At 45.1% G+C, this 12152-nt stretch overlaps 1 protein-coding gene across 3 annotated transcripts in view; it reads right to left on the bottom strand.

Annotated features, from left to right (window-relative positions):
* Positions 1-5765: 5765 nt before the first annotated feature.
* Positions 5766-12152, bottom strand: part of CD58 (CD58 molecule) — an 88274-nt gene continuing 81887 nt past the window's right edge. For all 3 annotated transcript variants that reach the window (XM_054043277.1, XM_054043292.1, XM_054043285.1), the window contains one exon: positions 5766-10359. The gene's annotated coding sequence lies outside the window, so the exon portion shown is untranslated. The remainder of the gene's footprint in view (positions 10360-12152) is intronic.

The raw sequence follows: 12152 nt of genomic DNA, 5'->3' as shown, positions 1-12152 counted from the left end.
GAGCGTACCTTTGTAAATATAAAACACGGTTTAAAAGCAAGCGTTTTTTAATGATTAATTTGCCAAGGACTTGGGATGCATTTGCGGCCAGTACAGCTACTGGAAAAGTCTGTTAACGTGTCTGGGGATGGAGCGGAAATCCTCCAGGGACATCTCCATGAAGCTCTCCTGGAGGTACTCCAAAAGCCTTTCCACAAGGTTTCTGGGCAGTGCAGCCTTATTCCGTCCTCCATGATAGGACACTTGACCATGCCATGCTAGTAGCAAGTAATCTGGTATCATTGCATGACAAAGCCTGGCAGTGTATGGTCCCGGTGTTTGCTGGCATTCAAGCAACATCCGTTCTTTATCTCGCTGTGTTATCCTCAGGAGAGTGATATCGCTCATGGTAACCTGGTTGAAATATGGGAATTTAATTAAGGGGACAGAGGTGGCCGTTCCTACTGAGCTGTTTGCCTGTGGCTGCAAAGAAATCCTTCCCTGCAGTTAGCCAAGCGGGGGGAGAGGGGGATCATTGATGCTGAGCTTTTCGCGTTTGGCTAGCAGGGATCTTCCCTGATATCAGCCACGCAGTGGAGGAAGGGGTAAAGCAATGGGGGGGGGGGATTAGTTGGTTTCTGCAGGGATCTTCCCTGACACCAGCCACATGGTGGGGGGTGGGGGAGGGATAAAGCTATCATCCCAGAGAATTGGATGGTGGGGGGGGGGGGGGAGAGGTTGGTTTCTGCTGCTGCACGTTAACAGGAAAACCACAGCACTCAATGGGCTTTGCTTGGTATGTGGGAAAGCAGGGCGCTGCTTTTCTGAAGGCTACAGAAGCCGAAAGACAATGGCTTACCATGGCCACATGCAAGCTGAATTCTGTTGCCCGGACCTGCATCTGTGCTCTCGAATACCAAAGCCGCAGGCACTCAATATTAAGATGCAAAATATGACCTTGTACCGAAAACACGTGCTATGTAATGTGAATAGTGTTGTTCACTGTGAAAGAGTATAAGCATTATTCTATAAAATGTATCTTTTAAAATACTTCTCTACCTTTTTTCCCTCCCTCCCGCAGCTGCAAATTTTTCAAGCCTCCCTCCTCCGTCCCGAAGGTTATCTCCGATAGGGTAGCAAAAAAAAAGGACGAGAGACTAAATGTTCTCTGAAATCATGGAATGGACCCGCAATGAAAGAGCTCATCTGAATGTGTGGAAGGACGCGGTATCAAAGTACAGGAAAGATGCCAGTGAATGTGAGGACATGAGGGATCAACGTGAGGAAAGGAGAGATGCTCGAGATGAGAAGTGGTGGCAGGAAGATCAGAGGAGGCAGGATGCAACGCTGGGGCTGCTGCGTGAGCAAACGGACATGCTCCAGCGTCTGGTGGAGCTTCAGGAACGACAGCAGGATCACAGAGCGCCGCGGCAGCCCCTGTATAACCACCCTCCTCCATCACCATGTTCCATAGCCTCCTCACCCAGACGTGTAAGAACGCGGGGGGGAGAGGGGGGGGAACTCCGTGCACCCTCCCACTCCACCCCAGTGGACAGCCCAACCAAAAGGCTGTCATTATTTTAAACTTTTTCAGTGGCCTTTTACTTCCCTCCTATCCTCCTCCCAAACCTCATCCGGGTTACCTTGTCGGTTCTCTCCCTATGTTTATAATCAATTAATAAAGAATAAATGATTTTTAAATGATAGTGACTTTATTTCCTTTGAAAGCAAGCTGTGATCGAAGGGGGAGATGGGTTGCTTACAGAGAATGAGTCAATCAAGGGGGCGGGTTTTCATCAAGGAGAAACCAACAGAACTTTCACACCATAGCCTGGCCAGTCATCCCCAACAGTTATTTTCTGGTCCGGGAAGTAAGTCCCTTGCTGCAGCCGTTTAAACAGAGTAGTGTTCCTGAAGACGCGAGCATCATGAACCCTTCCCGGCCAGCCCACGTTGATGTTGGTGAAACGTCCCTTGTGATCCACCAGTGCTTGCAGCACCATTGAAAAGTACCCCTTGCAGTTTATGTACTCAGAGCCCAAGACCTCACTTCCCTCTTGTTGAGAAACTGAGATATTTAGACTAATAGTGTTAAAAGTTAGTCTGCACGACTGGTTTATGCACAGGTCAGTTAGAATAAAGAAATTATGGTACCTACTTACAACAGTCTGTGCCTGCAATGAGGATCGTTAAGCATTAGTGTACACTGTGCACATGTGGGATTTTATTTTTTGTATAAGAACCCCCCAGAGTTTAAAATTTGCTACTAACAATCCACCCGTGTTTATACTTTCAAACTCCTGGCACACGCCCATATGGTGCGAGCAGCTCTCACACTTTTAGTGCCAGGGTCATGGTGTTTTTCTTAAAGCCCCAGCTCCTGGAGTCCTGCATAAGGATCTCAGCTTTCCTGTAAAAAGACTAAACATGTTTCTAGCTCCAGTACTTGCAGACAAAAGGTTGGAAACAAACACTAAAGGCTCAAACACCAGAATGTAAATAAGCCCCATCCCCAACATTTAAAAGAAAATCTAGTGATTTTTAAGCCAGTCGCATGATTTTAGAAGGCGTTGGCAACACAACTTCCTGTGAAAGATTCTAGGTAGTGTAGTCCAACAGGCATTCAGTTTGAGGGCTGTAATTGCACCTGTCACCAGGGGGCACTAGATACATTATGTGTGCATATTACTACAGCACACACACTGCCACCCAATAGCTATGAAAGCGACATTGCCAACTAGCCAGCCCCGCAGCTGGTGTCAATTGGGGTAATTCCGCTGATTGTGCTGGACCACTGATGGTTTACAGCAGCGGAGGAGCAGGCCTGGCATTTCAATACTGTTCTGAGTTCTTTTTTAACGCTTTACAAACCCAAACACAACAGCAGCTGCTATTGCAGGGCAGGAGTTATGAAAATCAGAAAGTGAAACTGAGCCATTGCACTGTCCAAACAGAGTGAGAACACACCCTAAAAACAGCACAAGTGGTGAAACGTATACTGCATTTTACAATGCTTTAAATTGTAATTATTTTGGACGTCACTAACAACAAAGACAGGAAGACTTGTGTGTTCAAGTCATGTTGGCTCTCTGTGCCTCTGTTTCCCCATTTGTAAAGTGGAAATAATAATATTTAAATGGATTAATCAGTGAATGTTTTTAAAGTGTTTTGATGATAGAAGGCACTATATAAAATGTTAAGTAATCAACAATACAGTCTTATTTTGTATTAGGTTATTTTTGCGGTGTCCCTTTACTAGCCATTTACAAAACCTTTGATCATTTTGTTTGGCTTTGGACCCCTCCCTGCAAGGGAAGCAGCATAGGGCAGTCAGGCCAGTGGACAGGGCACTAGACAGGAAGTCGTGATGAGAGATTAATTCTGTTCTTGGCTCGCTCATTGCATGACCTTAGGCAAGTCACATCACCTCTCTGTGGGTTAGTTTCCCCATCTCCATTAATGCAGGTCATGTGATTATATGCTATAAAACATCAAGTGTACATGACACTAAGGAAATTGGCAAAAATCAGTGGAGGAAACTCTAAATACTGTCCCAAATGTTATATACAGGTGGATACATCTTTCCACGGATATGCAATGCAAACCACAAATATGACCAAGAATTTCAAAAATGACTAGTGATTTTGGGCATTCCACTTGAAACACCTTAAAGGGGCTTGATTTTCAGAGAGTTGGTGCTCAGCTGTTTCTGGAACTCCAGCCCTTTTAAAAAGTCTCAAGCTGAGCACCCAGAATCACTAGTCACTTTTGAAAATCTTGACCAAGATTTTTGCCACATTAACAAAAGATGACAGGTATTGAAATGCCAGCCACACCAGAGCTACGTATACTAACCATGATGGCTGGGAAATGTTTGGATGTTGGAGCCTTTGCATCTCTCTCCCTCTGTTAACAACCAAATGAGGACTTGCTATGCACCTGATGAGAATAAATGGAACAGGTGACATACAAGAAAAGAACTAGTATGGGAAGATACCCTCAAATATGGCCCAAGTTCACAAACTATCTTATGAGAGAGAACAAAAAATAATTATTACGACTGGTATGGGGAACAACAATGGAGCCTGGCTCGGGATTTAAACTGCACTTTGATCTAAACCTGAGAACACCGGGATAATTTAAATATGGACAACTGAGGAAACACAATGTGTGGTCTAATTCGTGACATTATAAAAGAACAGGACAAAAACGGATGAAGATCAGTGTATAGTACCGTAGCACCAAGAGGTCCCAACATGCTGGGTGATGAACAGACACATACAAAGAGACAGTCACGGTCCCCAAAGAGCTTACAGTCTAAATAGACAAGACAGACACAGCGAGGAAGGAAATAGAAGCCTGTGAGGGACAGAACCAGGAACAGAATTCATCTCTCCTGATTCCCACTCCAGTGCCTTATCATTGGATTATGCTGCCTCATTTTATGTTATAGGCAGTGCGGGTAGCGATGCCTGTAGTAAAAGGCACCTAACACTTTTCATTAGAAGTAAGGCTACGATTCTGTCACAGATTCCATGACTTTCTGGGACTTCTGGGACTTCTTCTGGGGCAGGGCTGGAGCAGTTGTCAGCCCCAGGAACAGCTGACTGGCGACCAGCCAGGGTGTCGCAGGTCAGCTATTTCTGCGATCCAGGGGCTGGCTTCTGGTCAGCTGTTCTGTGACCTGGGCTGGCTGCCAGATAGTTGTTCCTACGGGCAGCCAGAACAGCTGACAGGCGGCCAGCGACAGGGCCACCAGAACAGCAGTCCCTGGCCTGCCAGAGAAGCCACTGGTTTTGGGTCAGCCCCCCCGGGGCTGCAGCAGCAGTCATCAGCCCCTGCCACAGAAGCAGCAGTGGGGCTGGAGCAGCGCTGTTTGCCCCCTCTCCCAGGCATTGTAGTAAAAGTCAGGGAGAGGTCCCAGGCTTCAGTGAATTTTTGTTTGACTTTTACTAAAAATACCTGTGACAGAATCATAGCCTTAATTAAAACACCCTGTTTTCAATTGCTTATAATTTTAACAACCTTTAACATCAAGCTGAAATTTTCCATGCTGGGTGTCTGCCTCTGCCTGGTTAGGGGCAGGAAGGAAGGGTAGGGGAATAGAGACAGACTTAAGGGGTGTAAGGGGGACAAGGACAGAAGGGTCTATAACCTCTTGAGCACACTGCCCTACAGATCCTGGAACAGAACCCAGTAGTCCTGAGTCTCTGCAACCCTCTGCTGTCAGCAAATAGTTGTGAAACTCAGCCTACTGCTACTACCAGATACGCTGACAGCTCAACTGGGCAAGGTCGATGTTGTGGCTCTAAAGGTCTGAACCCCCCCAATGACCCAAAATGGGGGTCAATGTGTTTCCATGTGATGGAATTTCTGTTGTTTTGAAAAACTTCAGAAATTACATCCTAAAGACACCTACATTACAAGAGCACTAAGGTTGCATTGTCAAAGAATCCAAAGTTAGGAAATGCCAGCACTGAGATTGCCCGTGAAACTTTAATTCAGCCCCCGTGTTAGAGTGCATTATGATAGTCTTAACTGCATGACCACAAGCTATTTTTTCCCCACAGAAAACCCTGACTCATTCAGTGCACAGGATGGACAGCGATAAGGGTTGGGTAGTGGCTGTTGTCCGCAGAACTTGCTGTATTAATTGAGATGGAATATAGGGCCCAAAGATGTTAAAATAACCCAGTCACTGTCCAACATTAAACAATGTTAAACTAGGTTTGGGATTTTATAAACCGAGACCTCAGCCTGCTTCATACCACAGCAAACACGTCATTAACAATTCTTGTAGCCTTTTATTAAAGATAAAAATAAGGAAAAAAGCAACAAAGCAATTGAAACGTAATTTTAAATAAGGCTTTCATTTAACAACATCCTTTGTTCCCTTTAGCTGGAAAGGGATTTTAGAAGAAAAAACCCCCAGTCTCTTAGATGGTATCAAAAATAGTAATAACTGTCTTTCTGGGGAAAAGAGAATAAGTTAGCTGAGATGGGCTGGAATTGTTATTAAAGTCTGATTCTGTTTCATCAAAGCTGCTATTTGGGATTCAGCTGGAGGTAGGAGAGGTGGTGATGCTTTCTCTGTGGCAGACGTGTAAAACTCATTCACTGCTCTAAAGGTGCGTCTGTACAGTATACATATAAACAAAATCTACTGCATTTCAGCAAGCCCTCTGCTGGGATGAGAGTACTCACGTGACTACCATCTCTGTGACATAATACATCGTCCAGTGCTTTTCCTTGCAAATGAAAAAGGGATGTTACCGTGGTATTTGCGTCTGGGTCAGGCTTTGGGGTGCGAGACTGTGGCAGAAAACTGGAAAACTTGGGAAACTTTGAGCTTGTGAAACTTTGGATGCTGGCAAAGTTTGTATGAAACTGGCAAAAGCCTTCCTCTCAGGTAGACAGAGCCTGCAAGTGGCTGGAGGCCAGGTAGTATGGTTCTCACCCACAGGGTCAGATGACCTGAGTTCAAATCCTGCAGGTGTTGGTCTCCAGAGAGTTCTCCAGGAAAAGCAAAGATGTTCCTTTGCAGACAGCTGTACGGTTCCAGCTTGGGAGGTGATGTGTTTTATTTCTTGTGTCTGTTGTGAAAATGTCTGTCAAACTATCAACTGATAGAGTGTGTCTGATTTCCAACTGCCTAAAAAGTAGTTCTCAACTGCTTCCCAACAGCAAGCAATGTCTGTGTGGAACACACATAGAACTCATCCACTGCTGTACAGACATGTCTGGGTGGTACACATGAAAATCAAATCCACTGCATGTCAACAAGCCCTCAGCTGGGATGAGAGCATTCACATGACTTGAAATAGTACGTAGTATGAAATAGTACATCAGACACACTTTTCCTTGCAAAGACCAAGCACGATGCCTCCATGTATATAGGTCAAATTCAGGCTGTGGTGGTGTGAGAACCTGCCAGAATGCATTCCTATGCAGCCAAACTTGGGGTGCTGCTCAGTTTTTAAAGGGCACTTTCTACCTAACTGGCGAAGGCCTTCCCTGGAGTAAGAAAGTCCTGCCATAAAATATCCAAATGGCCTAGCTCTCCCCTACAGTGCATTTTTTCATTCATAATTTGCCACTCAATTTTCCACTGCATATTTCTGACAATTTTACATTCTTGATTTTTGACACTTAGGTTTTTAGATTCACTTTTACATACTCCCATTTTTGACATTTAATTTTACATTTTTGATTTTCCACACACAATTTTTCACATTTGATTGTTCTGTCTCCATTTATAACATTCAATTTTTGACCATCCATTTTCCATCTCAATTTTTGACATTCCACCTGCACACTGTAGATCATAAGCTCAAGGGGATGTTTCCGAGGAAGCCCCTAATTAAAATAATGACAGCATATCACTAAAAATAGTCAATGGGTAAGGAAGAAATGTGGTGCAGTGTTAGCGTGCTAACCTATGAGTCAGAAGATGTGGGTTCTGTTTCTAGCTCTGCCACCAATTTGCTGTGGGACCTTTGGTAAGTCATTTGTGCAAGAATCCCCTAAAGCAGAGGTTCTCAAACTGTGGTCCATGGGCCACCAGTGGTCTGCGAGCTCCATTCAGGTGGTCTGTGGATAGTTCCCTCTAAGGTGCACGCCTGGGCGGCCACACATGAGAAAACAAAGGGCCACCCACCTAATTAGTGGAGCCGCTAATTGGGTGCCTGAGACCCTGGAGAAGACGCACATGTAAGGTGATGTGGTGGCCTTGTGGGGAATAGGGGTAGGTGGGAGGGGGCAGTGGGGTGAGAAGAGGAGTGGGGGGAATTTGGGACGTGTAGGGCTGCAGCGGCCAGAGAAAGAGGCAACTTTCCCCAGCTCCAGGGCTTCGGCTGCCAGGAGAGGCGGCCCTCCTTCCCAGCCCCAGCTTGAGGGCGAGAGGGCACATCCATTGCATTAGAAAGGTAAAAGACTACTGATATTAAAATATGAGTTGTGTGCTTTTATTTGTAGCACAAAAAAACACCTTACTAATTTTTTTTATATAGTTCTTTTAGCCAAAGCACTTTACAACAGTTAGCTAATGGTACAAACAACATTTGGAAAGATCATTAAGTGGTCTGCCGAGACCCTCAGCAATTAACAAGTGGTCTGTGGGGAAAAAAAAAAAAAAGTTTGAGAACCACTGCCCAAAAGTATGTAGATTTTTTGGGTCCCTAACTTCATACATCAAAGCCCTGACTTGCAGAGATGCTGAAGTGAGAGCTGTGGGTGCTCAGCATGTCTGAAATACTAAGCCCCACGTATCTCAAAAGGGCACCCTAAATTTGTGGGATCTTTGGAAAATACAGAATTTTAACTTTTTTGCCTCTCTTTTCCCATCTGTAAAAGGGGGATAATATCGAATTCCTGTATAGCATCTTTAGATTTTCAAGTGTCGTGCAAAAATGGGTGAGCATTAAGTAAGTAACCAGCTCTATAATCACAAAGGAGTGCATCAAACAATCTCGTTATTAAACTTGGGCACCCTAATGGCATGAAAGGTAAGATGTGTACTTTTCCTAGAACGTTAGCAGTTGAAAGTCTTGCTTATAGGAAAGGATAACCTAGGTTTGCACTATGAGTTTGACTTTCTCTTATGACTTCAATATCATATCAATTTGGACACTAATTTGGTTCGTTGTCAAGTTAAAGCTCATGGGCTATAATGCAAAGCAGCTGGAACATACCAATAAATCTGGCCTTATTTATAAAAATTCTTTATCGGTGTTACTAAAAACATTTTAGAGTAATAAAATGAAACAATATTAAAAATGGAATGCATTTCTCCTGGTCAGTTGCTGTTTCTTTACTTTTTGCACAACATCCAGTTGGAGGGACCAATGCAAGTGGGTGCCACTATTTCTTAAGAAAGTGACTGTTAATGGTTTCCTTCTTTGGGAAGAAGATTACAGAGGGAAAAAAGAACAGGAGTACTTGTGGCACCTTAGAGACTAACAAATTTATTAGAGCATAAGCTTTCGTGGGCTACATCCCACTTCTTCGGATGCATATAGAGTGGAACATATATAGAGGAGATGGAGTCCTCCAATTGCCTTGACTCTGGTCACACCAGTTTGAGACCTGGGTTTGGCACAGAGACTGTAGTGATTTCATCGGTTGATAATCTCCTTCTGATAGTGAATGAAGTGTCTGTGCTGATGCTTTTAAATCAGCTGTTTTGACACAATTGTGGGTGCCACAGATGCAATTGCTCGACACTTACCCTAGAATCTGAGGATACATTGTTTGGCTAACAGGGGTTCTCAAACGTCATTGCACTGCGACCCCCTTCTGACAACAAAAACCGAAGCCTGAGCCCTGCCTCCTTGGGTGTGTGTGTGGGGTGGGGGGAGAGACACTGTAACTTGAGCCCTGCTGCCCAGGGCTTCAGCCCTCGGGCTTTGGCTTCAGCCCCACTCCTGGGGGGAGGGGCGCAGACTTTGGCTTCAGCCCTGGGCCCCAGCAAGTCTAACGCCAGCCCTGGCGACCCCATTAAAACAGGGTCGTGACCCACTTCTGAACCCAACCGACAGTTTGAGAACCGCTGGGCTAGAGTACATAGCGGAGTTGATACCATCTCCATTGAGCAAGAAGGTGTGCCTGCCTTTTGCTATTCAAAAAAAAAATCAGAATTTGGTGGTGATGGTGGTGCTTTCTGGAAGGACAGATAGAAACAAGAGCCAGGAAAGCTGTTGCTGATCTATGCATGGACAGTGTTGTTATGGCCTTTTCTTTCAGATAGGGAGGCGGAGAAAATGAGAGTTGCCCTTCTGAACGCTCTTCTCTTCTGAATTTAAATAATGTTACAGTTAGAGTTTTATATCATGTCCATTCGTTTTTGATTTGTCCACATTCACTTGTGTTAGTTAATATCTGGAAATATTGACATAAATAAACCTGGATCCTATGTTTCATGTTCGCTTGCTTGTAAAACAAAAGTACAAAAAGGAGCACGGATGCAAAAGGATTTGCTCCTTGACTCACTCTGTCCATTTTCAAAATAACTGACATCGAAGAAAGAGGACATCTGACCTGGAAAGATAAAAGTGGGCATTGGTGGAAGGGATAGTTCAGTGGTTTGAGCATTGGCCTGCTGAACCCAGGGTTGTGAGCTCAATCCTTGAGTGGGCGATTTGGGGATGGGTCCTGCTTTGAGCACGGGGTTGGACTAGATGATCTTCTGCCGTCTCTTCCAACCGTGATAGTCAATGAAGCTTGAGAACAAATAAATGAATCTTCAAAACACATCTGTTAGGGAGAACTCCAGCACTCGTGGACGACAGCCACAAGATATTTCTTCTCCCAGGGTCTTTTGTCACTCCGCAATGGAGTTTAGTCCATAGCGTTGTTAGTCTGTCTCACTTTCCAGTTTAAGATCTGGAATAAAAGATGAATTCATTATATTTTTTATTTTAGTTTGCAATGTTTTATCAGTTACCCAAGACCACTGCAGATTATAAACACTAGCAAACAATAAGTATGAATTACTAAGATAATGTAGCATTTTGCTATGTCATCTTTGGTTTATGTTAGTAGCAGCATCAGCTGATACTCGGTGTCGCTCCTGGGTATAATGCTGCAAGGATTTTTTTTCCTATGGTAACATTATGCATTTCTGAAGCGTCTTTCATCTGAGGATCTCAGAGCTTTCCTAAGGCAGGTAAATATCATCATTTTACAGACAAGGAAATTGAGGGACAGAGAAATTATAATGAAAAAGTGTCAAGACAGAATATCTAAAGTATTTACATCATGTGATGGGCATCTAAATAAAACCAGGCTGATTTTCAGAAGGGATACTTCACTGCCACTTAAGTCAACACTTCCTTCTTAGTGCACCGGACACCAGCAACACGGGGAGACCAGTCTGTAGGCACCAAGGCAGACTGTGCCTCTCCTCCCAGGGCACCATTCCTCCCACCCCAAATCTCAGCCCAGTACCATTTCCACCCACTCCAGACCCCAGCAGGGGAGCTAGTCTAGAGACCTGAAGCAGCTGGCACAACTCTACAGTTGCACTGGTACTTTTTTGTTGAGCTCAGTTACGCTACATTGAATAAGGGGAAGTAACTCCTGTGTTTGTTACATTTCCAAAGTAGCCTGTGTCTGAGATGTTATCCGACTGTATGGGTGGGTGGTTTGGCGTTGGTGGGGACTGTGGTTATTTAGATAAGGGAAATTCCCCCCCTTCCCCCCGGAAAGGTGAGACCGCCAGGGCAAAATTTCAAAAGGGAACATTTTAAATTATTTTCTTTGCAAAAGTTTGTATCCCAGATCCATAGCAGCTTTGTCTGCTCTTGTCATGTCCAATGAGGCCAGTCTGAACACAGGACAAAAGAAGGTGATGGAGCAGCGTAACAAAACAACAACGTGGGAACCTCAGACTTGGTGTTTCTGGTGTCGGATGTTTTTCAAGGCCCAAATGGTAGGGTGAAGATCCCCTCCAAACATGGAACTAATGCACGTCTCCTGCCTACAGCTGTGACAGACAGGGTCAGTTCTTACACTCCCCTAGGTAGTTCTGACAGGTCACACAGCCTGTGAACAGCACTGAATCAAATGCTGCTGCTACTGATTCGTTCCTCTGTGGTGAGATGTAACAATAATGCAAGTAGAACGGTTACTTACCTTCTGTAACTGTTGTTCTTCGAGATGTGTTGTTCACGTCCATTACACATTAGGTGTACGCGCGCCGCGTGCACGGACGTCGGAAACTTTTTCCCTTAGCGGCTCCCGTCGGGACGGCGGGCCCCCCTCTTCCCGCCAGAGCGGCGCCCCGCTCCAGGGTATATATATATCCCTGCCGACCCGACCACTCCGGTTCCTTCTTGCCAGAGACTCCGACAGAGGGGAAGGAGGGTGGGAAGTGTAATGGACGTGAACAACACATCTCGAAGAACAACAGTTACAGAAGGTAAGTAACCGTTCTTTCTTCTTCGAGTGATTGTTCACGTCCATTACACATTAGGTGATTCCCAAGCTTACCATTGGAGGTGTGAAGGAGTCAAGATACAACTGACTGTAGCACGGCCCGACCGACCATCGCGTCCTCTCTGGTCTGATGATGGATCGCGTAGTGGGCTGTGAACGTGTGCACCGACAACCAGGTGGCTGCCTTACAGATGTCCTGGATAGGGACCTGCGCCAAGAAGGCCGTTGAGGACGCTTGG

Source organism: Malaclemys terrapin, chromosome 1 (assembly GCF_027887155.1).
Source record: "Malaclemys terrapin pileata isolate rMalTer1 chromosome 1, rMalTer1.hap1, whole genome shotgun sequence".
Classification (NCBI taxonomy): Eukaryota; Metazoa; Chordata; order Testudines; family Emydidae; genus Malaclemys; species Malaclemys terrapin.
This window is presented reverse-complemented; position numbering and strand designations above follow the sequence as displayed.